Source organism: Numida meleagris, chromosome 4, assembly GCF_002078875.1.
Source record: "Numida meleagris isolate 19003 breed g44 Domestic line chromosome 4, NumMel1.0, whole genome shotgun sequence".
Classification (NCBI taxonomy): Eukaryota; Metazoa; Chordata; class Aves; order Galliformes; family Numididae; genus Numida; species Numida meleagris.
Genome location: NC_034412.1, coordinates 78,561,041 through 78,582,863, shown reverse-complemented (window position 1 = coordinate 78,582,863; position 21,823 = coordinate 78,561,041). Strand labels below are relative to the sequence as shown.

Here is a 21,823-nt window from a genome sequence, read left to right as displayed (position 1 = left end):
GCACAACCAAACAACTTGAATTAAAACATTAGGTAATAAAGAGAGAATTATTTTTGCTCAAACATCACATCCCAAATGCAATCTCATTATTGCTCACCAAACATTTGTGTTCTTCGATTTTATTAAAACCTTAATTTGGGTGAACAAAGACCTATTTTATTTCTTGGACATATACACCAGTTCTTTATGTCTTCATATTTGCACTGTCTGCCTTGTTGTAATACACGTGTCACGTTCAAAACATCGTGGCATTCAGTATGCAAGAGAAAATAGTGTGAACATTTCACTGTGTTAAATAGGTATGGGCTAAATCAATCACAGTAAACCGCTCAGCGCTACTCGCTTTTCTATCTACAGGGAAAAAAGTGTTGGTGAGGAAGGAGCCACTGAGGACACACTGTTCTCGCTCCCTTTACTTACATCATTAAGTACATTATCTACTTTAATACATTAATATATTTAGTACATATACAGCTTTTGCGTATTAGCTGCTACAGTGCCGGCTTATAGAGATGACGATGGTGCTGTTCTTGTCTCCGAGAATCTTGAGCAAATGATTCCAGCCAACTTACACACAGTTGGACGCTGCCTGCCTTCTTCATACAGTGGGAAGACAAGGGAAGCTCGTCCCATTTTCAGTGGGGAAGCAGTGAGAGGAGTGATGCAATGTTGCTTTTATGTGAATACTACAAAAGAAAGTATAGATTACTGCTGAAATCTATTTTAACAACTGCAGCTGGGGAAGAGACTTCATATAGTTTAAAAAGCAGATTCAACAGTGCTAGGAAAGGATTGAGTGTCTCTGTTTTGTTCCACTGTTATTTTGCTCCATTTTGTTAATAAGGTTAGTTCACAGCTGTGCAATCACTTCCCTACTTTCAACCTCTCTGACTCTAGTCAGAGTCTAAAGTCATGCAAAGAGACACCTCTCACATCTTTCAGAGCAGAAACCTCACAATCAAAGCCGCAAAGCAGCCTCACCATCAAAATCATTCCTTTAAAGAAAATATAGACCACATGAGACCAGCTGGACAAGCCTATGTGTAATGCAATATAAATGAAATTATATCAAAATAAGTTGAAATAAGATGCTCTGTTACATTTTTAATGGGTTCCATTCTCTTTCTAAATCTCACGTCAGTTTTTCTTTCACATTCTCTTTTAGCAGATGGAATTCTCATTAAGTATTTTGGTTAAGATGAAACTGAATTTCTGAGAGAAAAATAATTTAATATTATTATATATTATTGTTCTAAGCTTGAAACTTCACTAACAGTCATACTATAATTCACCGAACACAAGCAATAGATCTGATTTTCATTTGTCTTGATTTTTTGAAATGTTCATGTGAATGAATATTATAGAAAGACAATTCAAACTGGCTCAATAGTAGTTCCAAAGCTGGTGTACAAAGTTGTCAAAGTTCCCCAGAGAAACCAATTTCTTTGCTGACTGTTGGGTCTGGAAAGTAATATTACAGGTATATAATGCTGATTACTTGGAAGAAATTGATTACACATCACTTTTTCTTTGCTCAGTACAGGTGATACCATGCTGGCTAACAACTATGACTAAAAGAAATGATACTGCACACAGTCAAGACAGAAGTGGTAAGAGTAGTTAGAGGTAAGAGTAGTTAGTAAGTTAGAGGTAAGAGGTAAGTAGTTAGTAAGAGGTAAGAGTAATTAGAATTGCTTTTTCATGTGACAAGTGCACAGATAACATCTCAGGAAAGTTGTTTTTTTTTTAAATCATTTCATTTACTAACCTCTGTTCTTCCAAAATTCCTGCCAGTTGTAGTCTGCCTTCTTCATCTCTATTACTCTGTGCTTTGGAAGCATTATACTGTATCACCTGTCCACACTGTCTATTCACTCAAAAGAAACGTTAAGGACTTCCCTAGGAGTCCAACATGAAACATGTAAATCTGGCTATTGCTATTCCTGGCAGGTGAAAGGTACTGAAATGTGCCACAAACTCTGAGTTTAATGTACTACTTATTTCTAGAATAACGAAAATAACTTTACTAAGGTGATTCTTACATTGTAAGAGAATTAAAGTAGACACCATGTAACTGCTTATATTTTGGCTTAAAAAATGAGGCAAAATGAAGGTCTGACTAATAATGGCAACTAACTTTAGAAAATAACAATTATAGAAATAAATAAAATTTCTCAGTATAAAGTTTTTGTTCTTCTGAAGTAGAGGGAAGATAGGAAATCATTGTTATGTGTCAGATTTTTAAAAAGCCATCTTAACTAACATTCTGTAAGTAATAAAGTTTTTCAGTACATTACAATCTGTCAATGTCCTCTGCTTTGCATTTCATTTGTCTACTTAGTAAAATCTTTTAAAGGATATTTCTTTATAAAGGAATTTCTAAATCTCAGGAATGGCTTAAAATATATTCAGTTTTAGCACATGGAAAATGTATCCTTTTTAACAAAGCAAGTACTTGAAAAGAAGTATTTATTGTATCTTGCACTTCTAGCAGAGGAGCCCTGCTTTTTTAATGGCTTTTTTTTTTTTTTTTTTTAACATTTGCTCATTTTGCTGGGCTATGCTTTCCTTCAGTGCATCATAAAACATGCATGGTAATAGAAGATGGCAAGATAGCATAAACATATTTTTCTTAATATTAACTATGAATTGGTAACAAATTCAACCAGTAAAACTTATTTTTCTTGTGACTTCATCTTAGTGCTATATAAAGAAATGTTTGTGAATGTGCTATTTGCCTTGCATTTCTTTCTGTGTGATAGATTCAGTTGAGGCCATTATAGTAGCGTGTAAAAGAAAGAAATGCAATAAATGTCAGTGGTAAGAGTTACCACTGAATGGAGTGATTACTAAAGAAAAAAAACAACATGCAGATTTTACAGATAATGCAGACAGTAGCAGCCACTGAGTTTGGACACAGATAATGGTAAATACTTTTCACACTGTTTTCATTAATCACTATGACAACAAAGCCACTTCCTTGATGAAATTGCATACAAAGGTAGGTAGATGCTACAAGGTTCATTTTATTTAGAAATGCAAATTCAATGAAGGGTAGTTGTACGCGTTATAATATTACACCTGTGCATTAAGAATTAAGGCAGCTATATTTAATATGAGAATTTCTGTTTATTACAATATCTGATTAGAGTCAATAGTATCTTTTAGAAAAAATTTTCAGAGAGAGAAATGAAGCAGCATAACAACAAACAAGAATTTTTTGGAGATAAGGAAGAAGTCACTGCTTACATGCCTATGGGCCACAATGATAGCCAAAATGTGCAGGCTGGAACAAAAACTCTTCAATCAATGGTTTAGCTACTGTTGTTCAGACTTTCAAGATAGAGATAAAGAGACTTTTTTCCCTTTGTATGACTATTCTATTGCCTTTGATGGGCCTTCTTGACCTACGCACTGTGTTTTACAACTGATTATACATATATCACTTAAGGAATTAAGTTGGGATAGTAGTGTATAAAGGAGTAATAAGTCAGTTTTAAACTTTAAAATGAAACTTTCCTAGACTGACATTCATTAACAATACACTGTATTATCAAAGGAGCTCTTACGTGTATTTTATCATTATCTCTACTTATTCCAAACAGTTCATAATAATCACATTCTGAATTAGTTGTATATCACGGTATGCATAGCTAATGGCTACAGCCTTTGTAAGTCTTAGTCATCAAGGTCAAGGTAGTCAGCCTTGAGAGCTTGCTGTTAAGAGAAGCTGAAAATGCAGTAGCATTCTGTTTTTATCTTTTCCTTCCTCCTCAAAATTGGTATCTTTTCCTTTTGTTGAGCTTATAGAGAATGGCTCAACCTTGGACTCCCCTCCCTCTAGACTATGCACTCTGCAACACTGAGGCAGGATTACTTTCCTAGACCATAGCGTCTGCTTTATCCTTCTGCTTTGCTATTTCTTTTTCCTTTGCTTAGCTGCTGCTGCTTTTCTAAAAGTAAAAACTGTCCTCTTCATTTCCCAAAGTTGTATTTTCTCAGAGATCAGTAATTGGCCGCCAGTAAATTGTTTACAGTCCTGGGACCTCTGTTTCAACCTGTGCCCATATTTTCAGGCCTTTGCTGTTATCGCATGATAAAACTACATCATAACAAGAGACACCTGATATGAAGCTCTGGTTCACGCAACAAGTTCTCATAACATGTTGATAACAAGCTTAATAGGCCATGACTCGAGCCTTGCACGTAAAGCACAGTTACCATGGGGCCTCTGTCCTCAGTCAAGCAATGAAAATTCTATTTTTACTGGAGCATTGGGTAAAAAAAATGTTTACACAATTATAAACTTAAGGTTTAAATTCAAAACAAGCTCATACTGAAGTCTACTTAATATACTTTTACAGATACTTTTACATCTTATTACACCTCTGCTTTACCTAACACATCTTTAAACATTCCAAATACCATCCAGTACCACTGACAATGTCTGCGACAATTCCTTGGGAAGCCTGATAGAAGTTCTTCATTAGGCTGTATCTTTGGACACTTAAATTGACAGCTGTGATTCAAAGACTGATCTATAGACAGCCAGACCAAGCTTACTTGGGGAATTCCCTGAGCACTTGAAATTCTTTGCAGTGTTCATGCTTAGAGTTGCACTGGTGAAGCAGGTAGAGGTCCAGGTGCTGCAAACAACTACTGTTTAAAGAGTTGTCAGATCAGTCTGTTCCAAGGCCAGATCTATTAGGAGTGTGTACTTACCATTACCATGTACTGTGGCACAATCCTGCATGAGTATACCATTGTGCACTCTGTACATTGTACATATTGTACACCACCAGTACTCTGGTGTTCTAGAGATGTACTGCCCTGATTATTCATATTGCGTATCGATTAGTTATGGAATAAACTAACCAGTAATCTTGCTTAATAGCACAGTGGATGAGTATATTATTGTGATTTCCAAGAAATAAAAGCAGGAAATGTATCTAGTTGTGCTTTAATATTTCATTGATATATGCAGTATTAAATGAAAACATACTATTCGCATGCTTACATGCAGAGTTATATCATATGTTCTAGCTGCAATATAAAATCAATTAACCTGTTGTGATAATGACAATTACTATCCTATATCTTATGGAAGAAGCAGTCTAGTTGCATCATTATGCAGTCCATCCAAACAATGAATATATAACATGTATCAATCTGGTAAAAGACACCATATTATCAATGGAGAGTTTTACTTCCATTTGAATGAAAGATATGTTTCATTCTTCTCAGAATTATGTCAATATTCTAATTCTTGTTCTTTAAAAAGAAAACAGAGAAGGGGAAAACAACAGTAGAACAGTAGAACGCATTCCAGTAGCAAATGTCATAGAAATGCAGTACAAAAATGAAAGCATCTTGTAAAATGTACCACCATGGGAAGAAAGAAATAGCTTTTATGTTTACAGCATTTACATACCTCTGCTTGCATCTAGTCAGCAGTAATATATTACTCCAAATCCTGTTTATATGACTTGCTTTTTCATCTGGTGGCAAGCTTTACGCTTTCCTAGAATCTTATCTCAATTATGGAGATTTGACATCTGTAGGAGACCATGTATGAGGGCTGCTCCAAAAGCAATGCCTCCTATCTTATTATGTTGGCCCATGATGTCAAAAGTGGATGTTGGTGGGATGGCACTAAAGGTTGAACCTTCCCACCAATACTGCATTATATTTTGTAATTATGTGTGACAGATGGCAGCAGAGGGCAGTCTAACAAAATGGTATCTGACATAGAAGTGCATGTGAAGCAAAGGTGTGTAACTGAATTCCTTTGTGCAGAAAAAATTGCACCCACTGATGTTCATCGACACTTGCTGAACGTTTATGGAGACCAGAGGATGTGAGCACAGTGAGGCAGTGGGTGGTGTGTTTCAGCAGTGGTGACAGTGACAAAAAAGACAAGCTACCTCTTACCAGCCATGCAGATTTATACGAGCGTATTACTTAACAATTCTTAAGTAAAATGAACAAATATTCCTTAGCTCCAGCATGACAAACATGCCATACAAATCAGATAAAGTATCTCACATGATCTTATGAACTTGTGGCTCAGTGATCAGTTGGTATGTTCTTGACTATAAACTACTGAAGCTTTTAAAAGTCTATTACTTCCCAGAAGACTTTGACTGGCTTTCCAGGTCTTTGAAGACAAATGAGAATCTTCAACAAATCAAAAGCAATAAATCATTAAGCTTTCTGCTGATTGGGGATCACGTCTTCAACTCATCAGGCTGGTTGTCAGCTAGTGTGCTACTAAAAGATCTGATGTCTCTCAAGGGGGTTTCTAGAAGAGCTACTGAAAAAATAGGTCTGCTGAGAAGAAAAAAAAAATGGGGAAAAAATCAATTGTAAGAAAGCAGTATGAAATTTATATGTTATGCTTATATGATTCCATTGAGGAACTTTTTTGTTATTCTTGACTAAATTAGAATAATTTTACTTTGCTAATTAATTTACAGCCACTAATTGTAATGAAAAATATTGATTTTCCATTAAAACAGGCTTTTATATGGTCAGACACCATGTAATCTACTGAAGTGAATGCAAGATAAAGCCCCAGACATAAACATATTCCAGTATTTAAAAATGTATGAAAGATTATGTGCAGCTTTTAAGGATTTCCTGGTATTACTTAAATTCCAGACAGTGTCTGGCTGCTGAGTTTTTCATGTACAATAAACCTATCCTATTGATAGATAATCAAAAGTAACGTGTTCCAAAACAGGTGTCAGTATTTGGCATAAGATATGGCTGAAGTAGATTTGCTTTGCTGTTAAAGAATAATTTATTATTGAACCGTGGTTTTTTCAAATGTTTATTATGTAGTATGCTCTGGAAGTAATGCCTCCTATTTATTTCCATGAACACTACAACAGATACAAAGAGCACAATTACTCTATTTGAAAAAGCAAATTCTCAGTGGTGACACAGTCACCACCATTAGCTACGCATTTTTACCAACAATGAATAAGAGCCTGCACGCTGTGCTAGTGCAAATCTGTACAAGCAGAGGTGACTCACTCTCACTATTGCCACTGTTGAAATGCACCACCCACTGCCTCACTTTGTTCACATCCTCTGTCTCCATACATGTTCAGCAAGTGCTGATGAATGACAATGGATGCAATTTTTTTTTGCATGGAGAAATTCAGTGACACGCTTTCATGTCACACACACTTCCACATCAGATGCCATTTTGTCAGACTACCCCTCTGCTGCCATCTGTCACATGTAATTACAAAATGTAAGGGAATATTGGTGGGAAGGTTCAACCTCTGTTGCCATACCACCACCATCTGCCTCTGACATTATGGGACAACATAAAAAAATGGGAGACTTTACTTTCAGAGCATACCTGTATATCAAAGTAGACAAAAATAAGTTGAATATTCTAAACTAGTTTATTTCTTATTAGAGAAAACATTTCTTTGTATTTATTCAATTAATGGCAGTCAGTGTTTAGTTCATTCAAAGTCAAAAGACTACTGAAAATCAAGAAAGAATTTTCTAGCATATAAATGTAAAGAAAGTGTTATAAAAAGAGATCGAAAAGGCCAGGAACATAAGAATTATTTCAGTGAATTCACTACGATACATGTGCTCCATTTATTATAAAGCAAGTAGTTATCACTGAAAAAAAACCTCAGATAAATATTTTCCTAATGTGTGCAGACACTTTATTTATCAAATTGTTCTTTTGCTTATTTATAATTGAATTCCAATTTCCGTTTCAATAAAGGTGACAAAAGTAATGAGTAAATGTAGACCATTCTTTAGATAATAATAAAGATCTTCATTCTTTATTTGCAAACATAATAGAAATTCAGCAGTATCTGAATAAATGCATATTAAATGGCTTAATTGCTTAAATAAACAGATACAAAATATAAAGATGGCAACAACTTTTATCAGCTAATGAAGAATAGCATTTCTTTAGGAAAAACCTTAATTAGAAAACAAAACATTAAAATTGATTATTTAAATCAGAATTTACTTACTTACGTCAATCTACTCCAGAATGAGATCTCCAGAGGAATAAATTAAAAAGCCCACAGTGCTGCCCAGTGAGCTGCTGCAACCCATATCTTTAGGATCAGAAGTGAGTTACATAAATTTCCATTAATGAACAAATAAAAGATCAGTAATGCTTGCTGTTGAGAATTTATTTGTTAAGGGATGAAGAAAGGACGGAAACTTTTATTCCCTTTTTTTTTTTTTTCTCTCTGAGCAGAAATCTGAGTGACGTTCAACACAGAAGGAATTGTGAAGATTTCCAGGACATAGCTTGTCTTGTTTGTCATGAGTGACATACAGTTCATATCCCAAAATCTACTGTCAGGAACATATTTTCTTGCAGTAAATCTGCAAATTTTCTTTGAGAATACTGATGAAAACATTAAAGATAGTGAGCTGCACTGCAGTCATTACACATTTACTTCATATTAGCTAGAATCAACATTTACAACTTGCGAGGAATGGACATAAATGAAAACTTAAAAGAGATCCAATGCTTATTCTATTTTTATTCAAAATATAGAAAAATACAGAATAAAGAATACTATTGTGCAATAGAAGATATAGGGTTTTTAAAAACATATTGAACAAAGTACATTGTTAAATACTCTGCAATAGTTTTGGAGTATATTACCAAATGAAACTAGAAAGACATATTTGAAGTTAAAGTTATTAAATATTTTTACAACACTACAGGGCAAAAAATAATACTTCTATATACATGTCAGACAAAATATTGTAGTCTTGCTAGAACATTATGATTTTGAACAGTAGACAAAATGTACAGCGAGCAGGAAGGAGTTCTTTTTCATCCCAGGACATGAGACAAAGGTAAAAAATGTTTCATTGAATTGAAGATTTTTTTGAAGCATTATTTACATCAGTTTCTTATCTCCTTCTACCAAGTATATTAAAAGAAAGTCGTAACGTACACAAAATACTATCCAAAATATCTGATTTTCAGGCTCTTTCACTGTCTTAGTTTTTGTCATTTAAAGCCAAGAACAGAAAGAAAGACACTTAGAAATTTTCAAGAGGAAATGAAAAACAATTATTTACTTTTTTAGACAGACATGCACTTTTACAGTCACTTCCATCTTTGAGCAAGGCAAGTCTACTTAGATTTTCTTTATCGTCAGTAAACAATCCTGATAAAAGCAGTTCTCGTAGAAAAGAAAATGAGAAAAAAGAAAAAACATTCACTTTGCTAGTCTGTAACTGTCAAGGAAATAAAATCTAAAACACTGGATCTCCTGCTAAGACTAAGAAAAGAATTTCAAATGTCATAATGCTACAGTACAAGCTGATGAACAACTATTAGACAAGAAATACCCAAGATCCCTAAATGTCGTTCTCACGCTGCAGTGCTGATGTCTACAAATTAGATATATTCAAAGTGTCTGAATTTTATGATAACTAGATACTTTAACATTACAGACATGGAGACACTATTCTTATATTTATAAGGTATGTAAATTAATAAGAAGCTGAAATAAACTCCAACTGCCCCAAGAAAAATGAAGACAAGGAAGAAACCATCAAGAGACTAAGTTAGAAAGGTCTGTTTTAAGGTAGGATAAGTTGAAGGTATAATATGTATCAACTCTTATTTAAGATCCTCAGTTATTTTTTTCTGGCAAAAGAAGTACTAAATGAGATGAAATGGCAAACGCTGAGTCCTGTCTTCTTTCCCCTAATGTTAAAAGCAACAATTTCAATGTTGTATTTGCAGTAACATGTCTGATATATACAGAATAAAATGGTTGGATACTGTAAGTGATGATGCAAACCTCTACATGACAAAAAATTTACATGCCTACTTATGGTCATACAGCATTAGAATTTCTTGGAAGATAAAATAAAGAGATGTTATATAAGTGCAAGGTTGTTGTGGTTTTGTGTTTTTTTTGTCTTTTTTTTTCCTACTCTCAAGATGGAAAAAAGATCAAATATTAAGTAGGGAAATGGTAGAAGCACACAGGAAGTTTTAACCTACTGAATTTCTTAAATTGCTCTAGATCTTTGAATCCTCACATACCTGTTTATAATTGCTTATTTTACATCAAGTTTTCAGGATATTAAGAAGTAAAAATGCATATGAAGAATATGAATGTTGACAGAAGTTGAATTTTGCTTGCAAAGCATCACTTCATTCAGATAGCCTCAAAAAAACTTATGTTAAGCATCTTGGTTTAGACAGGTTCTGCAGCAATTTTCATTTCAGTAACAAAGAGGGAAGAACTGAATTTAATTTATATAAGAATTTTTTTTTTTTTTGTAAAGAATAACTGGCAAAATAAAGCACAAACTCCCCTGAGCCTCCTCTTCTCCAGACTAAACAATCGCAGCTCCCTCAGCCACTCCTCCTAAGACTTGTGCTCCAGACCCCTCACCAGCTTCGTTGCCCTTCTCAGGACATAGTCCAGGGCCTCAACATCTTTCTTGTACTGAGGGACACAAAAATGAACGCATTACTCAAGATGCGGCCTCATCAGCGCTGAGTACAGAGGGACAGTCACCTTCCTGCTCCTGCTGGCAACACTATTTCTGATGCATCCAGGATGCCATTGGCCTTCTTGGCCACCTGGGCACACTGCTGGCTCATGTTCAACTGAGTGTCAATTAACACTCGCAAGTCCATTTCTTCTACATAGTCTTCTAGCCACTCTGCCCCAAGCCTATAGCACTGCCTGTGTTTGTTGTGGACTGTCAACGGTTTACGGGCGTTCAGCCCGGTTCCGTGACGAAGGGGACAGGGGATCCACGGGCCCACGCCCCGGGAAAAGGGAAAAGGGGAAAAGGGTAAGGAGATGGCCCTGAGAGCAAAGAACAGCGGCAACAATCTGAGGAGAAACAAACTAATTTACTAAATAAGATATCAGAATGCAAAACAACACACTATAATACAATATAATTACAATTTAAGCTGATAAATCCAATACAGAGAGAGAGAATGTCCCAAAATCAAGGTAGGCCTTACTCTACTACCGACAATAAGACGGCTGGAGAGCGAGGTGCTGCCAGGACGAGAGACGGCGGAAAAAGGGACGAGGTCTCGTGATCTGCAAGTTTTTATACTGTGAGCTTTTATGTTTTCCCTCCGGCTGGAAAATGGTAACAGAGGAGCAAAATGCCGTGGGGAATGTAGTAGTCCTTCTCTTCTGAGAACCAGGTACATTCACTACATGATGTTATGATGTGGAGTACCAATAACCGAAAATCATAAAACCATGACAGGACAAAATGCAAGATCTGGCACTTGGTCTTGTTGAAATTCATCCCACTGGCCTCAGCCCAGCAATCCAGCCTGTCCAGATCCCTCTGTAGGGCCTTCCTAACCCAAGGCAGATTGACACTTCCTCCCAACTTGATGTCATCTGCAAATTTACTGAGGGTGCCCTCAACCCCCTCATCTTCCTTGCATTAGTTAATGATTTGCCTAGTTAAGAAGAGTAAAGTACACTAATAAAGATAGGTAATGCACTGTTGTTTTGAAAAATGAAAAAAGTGTAATTTCTTTAAGAGCTGCTCAGCTGAAACAGGCTTCTGTGAACTCAGTGAGTTAGGAAGAGAGTTCTTAAATAGGACATGTGCTCTGTAGATGGGTATGTCTGTGCTAGTAGGGAGAAGGCTGTGCTAGCCATACAAGAAGGGAGAGACAGTGAAATGAGAAAGGAAGGAACTTGATTCACACTTATGAAACATTAAGCTTTCTGTTGCTGTTACCTCAATATCCATTTCTATTAAAAACATGACATAAATCCATAAGTAATACTTAAATGCCTTATTGCAACCTATGCTAATCATCTGACTGTATAAGACGCATAGTTTTTCAGAACTGTTGAATAAACTTCCTTTTCTGTCCATATATCTGTCTCACTCTGATTATCATAGCGAGAGGAGGTTCTTTGATATACGTATACTCAACATGAGATTAAGAAACAATGGTTCAAATGTTGGTGCAACCAGTTTATTACAAATCCTAGGCAATCAGGGAGATGGGGAAGGGAAGGCCAGCAATTATTACGAATTAGGGTGATGGGGAAGGGAAAGTGGGCGATAGGAAAGATAGGAAAGGAGCAAGAATTACATAAAGTGGGGACAGTCACCACCAAAGATCCAGCAGCATCCTGTTGCATGATGTTCTTATGGTTCAAGGCCGATAAAGGAGCGGGAGCACAGGAGAAGGATTCAGCAGAGTGGCCACCCTTAGGCAGAAAGCAGGTACAGTGACAGCGAGTTCAGGAGAAACAGGCAGCAAGCAAGTAGCAGGCCCAGGAGAGTCCAGCAGCTGGCAGGTATCACATCATGAGGCATCTGATGTCAGACACCTCACCTCTTGGTTGTAGGTCCCTTTTTTATCCTTTTCTTCTGCCAACGTGGCATTCCCGGGCTCTTAGGTAAGAGTCAGGTGCAGCACCCCTGAGATGTCTATCTCCCTCGAGATGAGCCCACACAAAAGACCACTTCCTGGCCATTAAGCTGCTACTTATCTCTCCCTCCTTGCCCCTGGCCTGCAAATCATCAGACAAAAGATCTTATCAACTTTGACCAGGACTTGCTGGACTTGTCCATCTGTGTTCCTCAGCAAGCTTTGAGGCAAAGGTGGAAAAAGAATAATCTCTTACAATATCTAAAAAGCATGTTAGGTCTCTACCTTATTGTTTTAGCTATCTCTTTTGTATTTTGTCATAAAGAGTCCCACTTCATTTTTTTTCCTAAAGAACTAGAATTTTTCGTTGTAGTACCATTTCCTAACAAATGCTTACAAAGCACTGAACTTTATTCTTCCAAGCTTGGCTTTCTTAATGCAAGAGGACCATTTGAATACAATTTTTCATTTTAAAATCCTTTATTCTGCTTTGTTAGCATTTTCTTCAGCTAAAGAAATGTTTGCTTTGCTTTGCTTCACTCTTTTATTTATGTCCTTCAAAGTATTATCTTCACTGACTTTTCTATTGCAGCAATGTTATTGGCAACTTTTTGTAGTAAGCTTTTATGGCAGTTTAGTATTCTAATATGAATTTTCTTTATCTGGCTCTTACCAGCACCTCCTTCTTCCTCCAGACCTATTATCCAAAGCTCAAGAGGGTCAGGGTTTAAATAGCTCTAAGTGTGAAATTACTGAAAACTACACTTTCTAATCTTACGTTGGTTTATGTGCGTATTTTTCTATGGACTTTATTTATTTGAAGTATGCGTATTGTGATTAATTCTAAATTAATTAAATTTTAAATCAATACAATAAAACCAGTAAGATAAGTCTTATTTGAGTATTAAGTCAGGAAATTAATGATATTAGCCAGATATTTAAGAAATTCTTACTTTGTGATTCAGAAAGTTGCAGTCCTTATTGTTAAAAAGGATTTTTGCTGCTGTTAAATATTGTTTAAATCAATCAAATATAGTTACACTTCTCACCACAAAGAGCAAATTATTACCTAATGCATGCGTCTTAACTGCAGTACCAATTATAACAATTCCTCTAGAGATACAATATTCAACTCCATTTATAGTATAGACTTTCACAGAATTCTCTTGCTGAATACAGATTTGGCACAGCTTAGTTACACCACGTATCTAACTAAGACATCATAAGTGAGAGTCTTTCTAAGGTAAAACTCAGGACATGCTGAAGATAAAATTAATAATATTTTATTATTGCATGGAAATGCATATATGAAATATTTTTAAACAAAGATTATTTGTGGAACTTGGAAAATCTTTGTAAAATCCAGGCCTAAAATGAAGATATATTTCTGCTGCAGAAAAGCCTCTCCGCAGCAACAGCCTCAGCTATAACCCTTCTTTTAATGTAAAGCACATACGGAAATTGATGCAAAGAGTAGTGAAGTTAGTATCAAGTAAGGCCTTCAACATTAAAAAAAAAACAAAAAACAAAAACAAAAAAACCTCTATTCACACCATGAAAGAGAAAACTACTTATAAAGAAATAAACATCTGAAGGAAGTTAGTCAGATATAAAACTATTTTTAAGTTCATCTCCCTGGCTTAGGGAACAGTCATTATTATAATTTGTTCTTTGTAATACAGTTTTAATTCTGGCTCCAAGCTTGGAATTACATATGAAGTTTTGGAATCCATCTCATTCTTCATTTTTATTCCAGGATAAATTATTTCCTTCTTGAAGTGTTCAAGAAAAAAGGAACATTTTGGATATCTTACTGTTCTTCCACAGAAATCCTGAAAATATCTGTGTATTTACACCCTGAATGTAAAATTTAGTCTTTTGAGTGGGAAACTTCACCACTTACGGCTGTCATTCTTCTCAAGCTCTGTCCACCATTTATCTTCTGTTTCTCTGAAAACCGCTTGACTTCTCAAGAAGAAAAATCGTGTGTATAATGGTTTTAGTTTACTATTGTATATCTCCACATTCTACTCCTACATATGAGAAACCTTTTTTTTTTCTCCTCTTCCCTATCTTTCAAAGGAATGGTGAAAAATCATACTATCAGAAGGAACTTCTTAGTTACAGGATTCCTTCTGTAGAAAGATGAAAAGCTGTTCAGCCTTCCTCTGAACTACTTTACTTTTCTCTTACATAATAAGAAATTGAAACACATGCTATGCATATCATTAGGTCACTTTGGAAGTGTGAATTTGCAGTTAGAATAAACAAAAACTGTATGATTCCTAAGCTGTCCCTAGTAGTAATGAAGATATAGAAATTCATACTGGACTGTAGTGTTTGTATATAAAAAATACACATCTACAAGGCATCACAAATTTGCAGTGCATGTCAACTTTACATTCCCAATTTTCTTTAATAAAGTGATAATACTAATACAATAATAATATGTCATCACAATGCCTAAAGCATCTCTGATTTGTGCTTCAGAAAACAATCTCATCTTTGTTGAGCTCCATTAGACATTTTTCTCCTCTCCTACAAAGTAAATAAAAATAATTTTGGATCAGAAGAAATGCAGTTAAATTTGTTCTACCCTAAATACTATTGAGGAAAATTAGTCAGGATAGTAAATCAATCAGGAAAATAAATCAATTAAAGTTTGTTTAATTGCATCTTTTTACTTTTCACAGGCTTCTTAGTATTTGTTATATACTCAGTGTTCTTAAAACTATTTAACCATTCCTCTTGTAATCAAGAGACATTCTGCTCAGCTAGTGCTCTTGCAAGCATCTAACTGGCTGGAAATGTAAAATATTCTGCATAGTTTTTAAGCCTATTCATTTGTTTATCTAACCTAATCTAATTTTAGATATTGAAGGCTTCTTAGATGAACAGGAGGACTACAACTCATTTTAGGGAAAACAGAATTTCTTATTTAATAGTCAAATTAATCTCTGCTAGTACCTCACCTGAAAATAATCAAGCTCTCAGCAAGAACGTATCTCTGGTATATCTGGTCATCCAAAGCTGATTGACAGAATAGGTTCTACTTTACAGAGGAATATAAAAATCCTCTATGAAAACAAACTCTTCTGTGATAGCATATATCATGTAAGAAGTGCATTTCTGGTTAAGTATTCATGACACAAAGCAGTACTTCACAAAAGGTATCTCGGGATAAGGAAACCAGTATAGACGTATGAAAAGCATAATGTATTAGAAAAACAGAGTATGATACTAACAGAGAAATACAGCACATATCAGGGTGAACAAACATAAACTTTAGTTTCTATTTTTAACTTACTCTTATTCAGCTATAAGTTGACTTGAATATTTGCAACCAACTAATTTTCACAGACCAAACTTCACTTAAATGTAATATAATACATATAATTTCACTTAATGTGATGCTGTGGATCCTGAGTTTTGCATTGATTAGATTTCCCCTGAACTCTGTCATAGATATAAGAGGTGTGTGTTTTCACTTGTACAATCAAATCTCAGAGTGAACTGGCAGAACTAGTTTTGCCCTTTCTGCATGAGGATGAAGGATGTCTGAATGTTTTACCTTAATACACTGTGCACAGTGCACTGTAATTTTTCAGATCAGTTTGGGGAAGAAAAATTGCTCAGGGCAGCTAAAATAATCAGGAACCTTTAATAACACCCTTTTGAAGATGTGAATTTTAAAAGAAAAAATCAATCATGAATGAAACATAATTCTATAGAAACAATCAATAATCATACAGTAGTGCCATCAGCATTTACCTTTTTTTTGCTAAGGTGCATAAGGATTGAAAGTAGCTACATTTGTGGACTGCATAATGACTAATACTGTTCTTAAAAGAAATCAATATCCATGTGTTTTATAGCTCAATAACTGTTGATTACAGGCTAAGTGACACAAAGGTAGAACTAGTAACATAGCACACACACACAATCAACTCTGTGCTATGGACAGGTTGAATAAATAGCAAGTATTTCTTCAGTGCCTTTATTTGCAGCCTCATCTAGTAGCTACAAACCCAATACATCTCTCTAAATTGTTCCCATTCTTCAGTCACCCTATACATACACTTCAAGGTACTTTACATTTATGAACAGAGGCTGCAGGACAGTACTTTTAGCTGTGACATGCTAAGTTTTATCTTACTGCAACTGCATGCTTTGAACTTGAGTAACTCATTTTTTCATAGAGTTACATCAAAGTGGAATCACGACAGTTCTTCAGAATATGATCAGTTTTCAAGTGAACAGAATGTTCTGTTCCGAAGTCACTCAAAACACCACATCTGTGATTGGGCCATCCTATACTCCTCCTGCAAGTATTTCATCTGTTGTTAGGATGAAAGGAATCCAGCACCCAGACCTCACTTTGGAATTGAAATCTGTAAAAAATTATTGCTGGGCAACTTTTAGCAAAAATCAATTTTCTTAAAAGCTGCTAGGCAATATTTATGTTTCAGGGTAATCCCCAATATATACCACTTGACATTTCAACAGCTTTAGCCACTATTTAGAGGAAAAAGTAGGTTAATTGGTTTCACTTATACCTCTAAAATGAAGATAACTATAATGAGAATTTTTTATAAGCATATTTGTTAGTATGTATGTAGTGTTTAATTACTAAAAAGGTTCAAGAGAGTGCATAGAAAGTAATACTGTTTGCAACCTGCTGTTGCTTCATGCCTCAAGCTTCATGCACAGGTGATTCAATATAAGTAAGGGAAACAGTTTAATTCAATCCTTCATTTAAAGTCTCCTTACAAGTGACTATCTCAGAATAACAAGTAACTGTTGAGGAAAATACCAGTAAAACCATCTGAAGTGTATGGAATGCATTCATCATTTACACAAAGTTGTCAGAATGCTGCTTTGTTATCATTTGTTGGCTTGTTTCATAATCTCTCTCTACCATCACACACCATTTAATAAAGCAAATAAGTAAAGCAAACATACATGAATTACAGTATAGTTTCATATCATGTCTAGGAGCTGTCTCTGTTATATTTATCAAAACACAGATCTTGACAGTCTGATAGAGTCACCCCTTAAGTCACCACCTATCACTTTTTTTTTATACTATATGGCAAGACAACATTAAATCCTATGGGAATGCAGCTCTCAAATAGTTTCTCTCTCTATGTTCACCCCAGTTCAGTTCTTATTTCAGTAACTTCTTCACTAGCTCCTTCTTAGTTCTTCTGTCCTTGTAGTAAATTCTGTAGGAAACACTGCTGATCAGCAGAAACTTCTGAATGTCAAGTCTCCCACACCATCAACATCTACATTAAAATACTCCTCTTCACAGAAACAAGGTTTACTTCAAAAAAGTTGTTTGCAGCTGTAAAAAAAAATCGTTTGAGGCAAAATAAGGCAGAATCCTCTATAAGTTAACCCCTATTAAAAACAGATTCATTTGAGGTACTGCTTTACACATTAATGCAAATCATTGGAAAGCAGAAAACACCATGTTTCCTTATGTTCACAGAATGAATCAAGCTGATTACATTTTACACACTACTTAAGTTTTAATTATTTTCATTCTTGCTAGGCTACTGTTACTCCTTTTAGAAAAGTACATTTTTAGTAACCATCATCCCCACACATTAATAATTATTCTGTAATAGCTGTATCAGTTCAATTGCAGAATAAGTAATTTTGTAAGCAGTGGAAAGACTTCCTTTCTATATAACCACATATCTGTTTCAGTATTTTTCTCGATTATTTTAAGTCCCTACGTGACTTTTACAAAACTGGCTATCAGTATTGTTTTTATAACATTATTTGTGAGCACCTGAAAAAGATTTTTCAAAACTAATAATTAGATGCAGTTGTTGTTTGAAGTGCTTTTATAATTTATATTTTTTAAAAAATTAAGCTATTGGTAAAATAAAAAGATAGGAAAAAAAATGAAGAAAAGGGCTTTTAATATTTCCATAGTTCTAATTAAAATAGTTAGCTCTGTTTGTATTCAGTTACTTACTTTTTGTGTGTTGCAGTTTTTTGTCTATCTAGAAGCTGTTGTGCTGTTTTTCTCAAGAGTAAGTGACACAGTTAAGGTGCAGACCTCCCATAGGTTTTGTTTCCTGCATTTTGATTCTTAATTTCTCGTTTTTTAATTCAAAACAATATATTGAATAAGAGGTATAATCCTTTGGTGCAGATATTGCAATTAAGCTGTTCACTTACATTTCTGAATAGTACAAGGCACCACTCCTCCACTTTTTGCCATCCTTCTCACCTTATGAGTCCAGAGTTGCTGGCTACAGACACGTAAGTACGCTCAACCTGAATTTTGTATGGACATTGACTCTGGAAGTTTAAAGAGAGGTTAACTCTTTTTTCATTGTGGTGGGAAAGCGCAGCCAGATGTTCTTTAGTGTTTGCCTAAATACCAGTAGCTACACAAAAGCTGAACTGAATCACTACTTCTTTTATTTGGCCTGCTACCCTAGGTAAAAAAAGTTCAACTAGTGCTACTATACTAGTCACACCTATATGCATATATACATAAGAGTTGCAAAAGGAAAATTTGGTGGGGCATAAAGATCTTAATGACAATTTTATTGTCTTACTCCTGAATGGTCCCAGTAGTCCCAGTAGGACTGAGCTAAAGGGACTAGGAGGAACCTTCGCAGGTTTCTGTCTAAAAGATGGTTTAAGAGAAGTTGTCATTTGTTATATTTCTTTCTGAAACACTTCCCTGAAGGATAAAATTTTGTTAGATTCAATGCAAATATCATAAATATTTTTAAATGAAGTATAAGGCCTTTCAATCACATTGGAAACTTTTATCACTAAAAGACATTCTGTCTTTATGTATACGAATATACGTGCATAAAACACAAAAAATATGTTGTATGAAAAAAGCCCTATAATTAATACTTTGCATCTTCATGTAAAACTTCATTATTGGTCTCATTTCACTTTTTATCACAAACACACTATTCATTGACTGTAATACTGTGATCTACTTATGTCTAATACCTTCACTTAGTTTTTGTTCCTCCCAAATCAAGAGAAGTTTTTTGTTTTTTTTCTAACAACTTCATTTATTCACTCATAATATTATGTACAATATCCCATACTGGTGACTTGAAAATGTGTATGAAAATTAATTTCCCCAACTTTCAGGAACTGCTTTAGACAATTATATTGTGGGCTTTTTTTAATCTGCATCACTATTTTTTCCCTGAGGAAAAAAACAAAAAAAAACACACAATGCTCAAAACTGAAATAAAGAAGGGCACTCCAGTCGATTTCATAACTTTTCTAAACATACTCTTATTATTGTCTAGTTCACTATGAAGGTTCCTTTATGAAAGTCACTTCCTTAAATTGCTTCTGCTTTGTTAAAAGATGACTACACCTAAGTATGTGTGTTCATTGGTTTCTCATCAACTGTTCCAGAGCACATTTTTCAGTGAGCTATAAATGTCTTATGCTATGTGTATTACTTAAAGCAAGTGCCCTGTAAATCAAACAGAGGGTTTGAATCAAGGCAGCAAATCACGTTTTTTCTAATGTTTTTTAAAACATTAGTTTTTATTACGTATTTTTTACTCCCTAGATTATTAATTTACTGTGCTGTATTTTCTTCCCTTTCCTCAATAATATATAATTCTTACATATATTTAGAGAGAATCCCTTGTTCAGCACCATTGCAGAATCCACCATAGGGCACTACAAGAGTTGAGAAAAAACATGAAAATAATGATAATTTTTATCAGAAGAATATGCAAAACACTTTAATATTGATACTGTAACACCAGTAACTTTATTCCTTCAGCATCTGATGGGCAAAGGTGGCTATAACATACTTCAGTGCAAAAAGCTATCCTGAAAAATGGCAAGCATTGATATTTAATTATTTAATAGATGTAGAATTTACAGTCAATATTGTCAAATCAACTAAGTTCCTTACCAGTTACTAAACACAGTTCAACATTCTCTGCTCCAGATTCAGTTCAGTGTTTTTCTCATACAGAAATATACATTTTAAAATTATTTTGTGATATTAGTTCTCTATCCAAAGTATTACTAAAGCAGAGTGGTAAAGACTGTTGATTGTTTCACTGCATTAAACTAGATTGTTGGTATTAATCAAAGAGTAGTATATGATCCAGCATTTGCTAGGAAAAGAGGAAAAAAAAATACAGCTCTGTATAGTGTTTAGAGTCTGGCAGACCACCTGGCCTATAATCTAATCTACGCAGGTCAAAGCTAGCTACAGCACTCTGCAACTCCTTGACTTTAAGCGTGCCCGTGTTCTCCACCAATAATTGTCAGAGTTATCTCTGCATCTGTGCCCGTGACAGGGGGACAGCAGGCCCACAGGCCCTCCAGCCTGGAAAGGAAAGAAAGGAGAAAAAAAAAGTGTCGGCAGTTTACAGGCCTGCCCTGACCAGTCCCGTGACTAATAAAGCAGAGGACTCGCAGACCCACACCCTGGGGAAATGGGGGAAGGGTAGGGTCTAAACAAAACAGTGGCAACCATCTGAGGATGAACGTTAATTCACTAAATATGATATCGGAATTGAGGCCAAGAAATCAAACAAAATGAGAGAGAGTGTCCGAAACCGAGGCCTTGCTCTGTAAACTGCAGGGGGACCACGTGCTTCTCTGCAGCGAACAAAGAGAACAACTCCTGGTCAGCCAGGCAGCTTCCCCTACCGCCTCCAGGCGCAAAGATCCGCGGGGAATGCAGCTCGTCCCCTCCCCTTCGGAGAACCAAGCACCCAGAAATGGCAGTCCACAGAACTGGAACATTAACTCTTTAACTGCCAGTGCTTTACATGATGTTATAATGTGGAATACTGACAACAAAACATCACAAAACCATGGCATGTTGAAAATTGCTGAAACAAGATAATACCTAAGGTCCAGGAGTGTAAACTTGTGAATCAGGTAGAACTGAATGTAATTGCATGGTTACCAGGAATTTTATTTTACTCGGAAGCGCAAACAGGAATTGCAGTGAGAAAATAGCTCAGTGGTTAAAGTGTTCACTATATTGGCTTCTCTAGCCCCTCTCTCAGGATCGAAATTGGGAAAAAAGAGAACGCAGAGAAACTTACATCTTGAAGTAATATATTTATCACAGAATCATAGAATCATGGAACAGTTTGGTTTGGAAGGGATCTTAAGGATCATCTAATTCCAACCACCTTGACATGGGTAGGGTTACCACCCACCAGATCAGTTTGCCCAGGGCCCCATCCTGCCTGGCCTTAAACACCTCCAGGAAGGGGGCATCCACAGCTTCTCTGAGCAGCCTGTGCCAGTGCCTCATCAGCCTCCAATTAAAAAATCTCCCCCTAACATCTGTCCTAAATCTTCTCTCTTTTAGCTTAAAGCCATTTCCCCTTGTCCTATCACTATCTGCTCATGTAAAAAAATTGGTCTCCTTTCTGT

The 21,823-nt window shown here is 35.4% G+C and overlaps 1 long non-coding RNA gene across 1 annotated transcript; it reads right to left on the bottom strand.

Annotated features, from left to right (window-relative positions):
* Window positions 18,389-21,060, bottom strand: LOC110398332. The gene is made up of 3 exons (XR_002438327.1): window positions 20,334-21,060; window positions 20,038-20,092; window positions 18,389-18,721 (listed from the first exon to the last, which is right to left on the bottom strand). It is a non-coding gene; the product is annotated as an uncharacterized LOC110398332 (long non-coding RNA).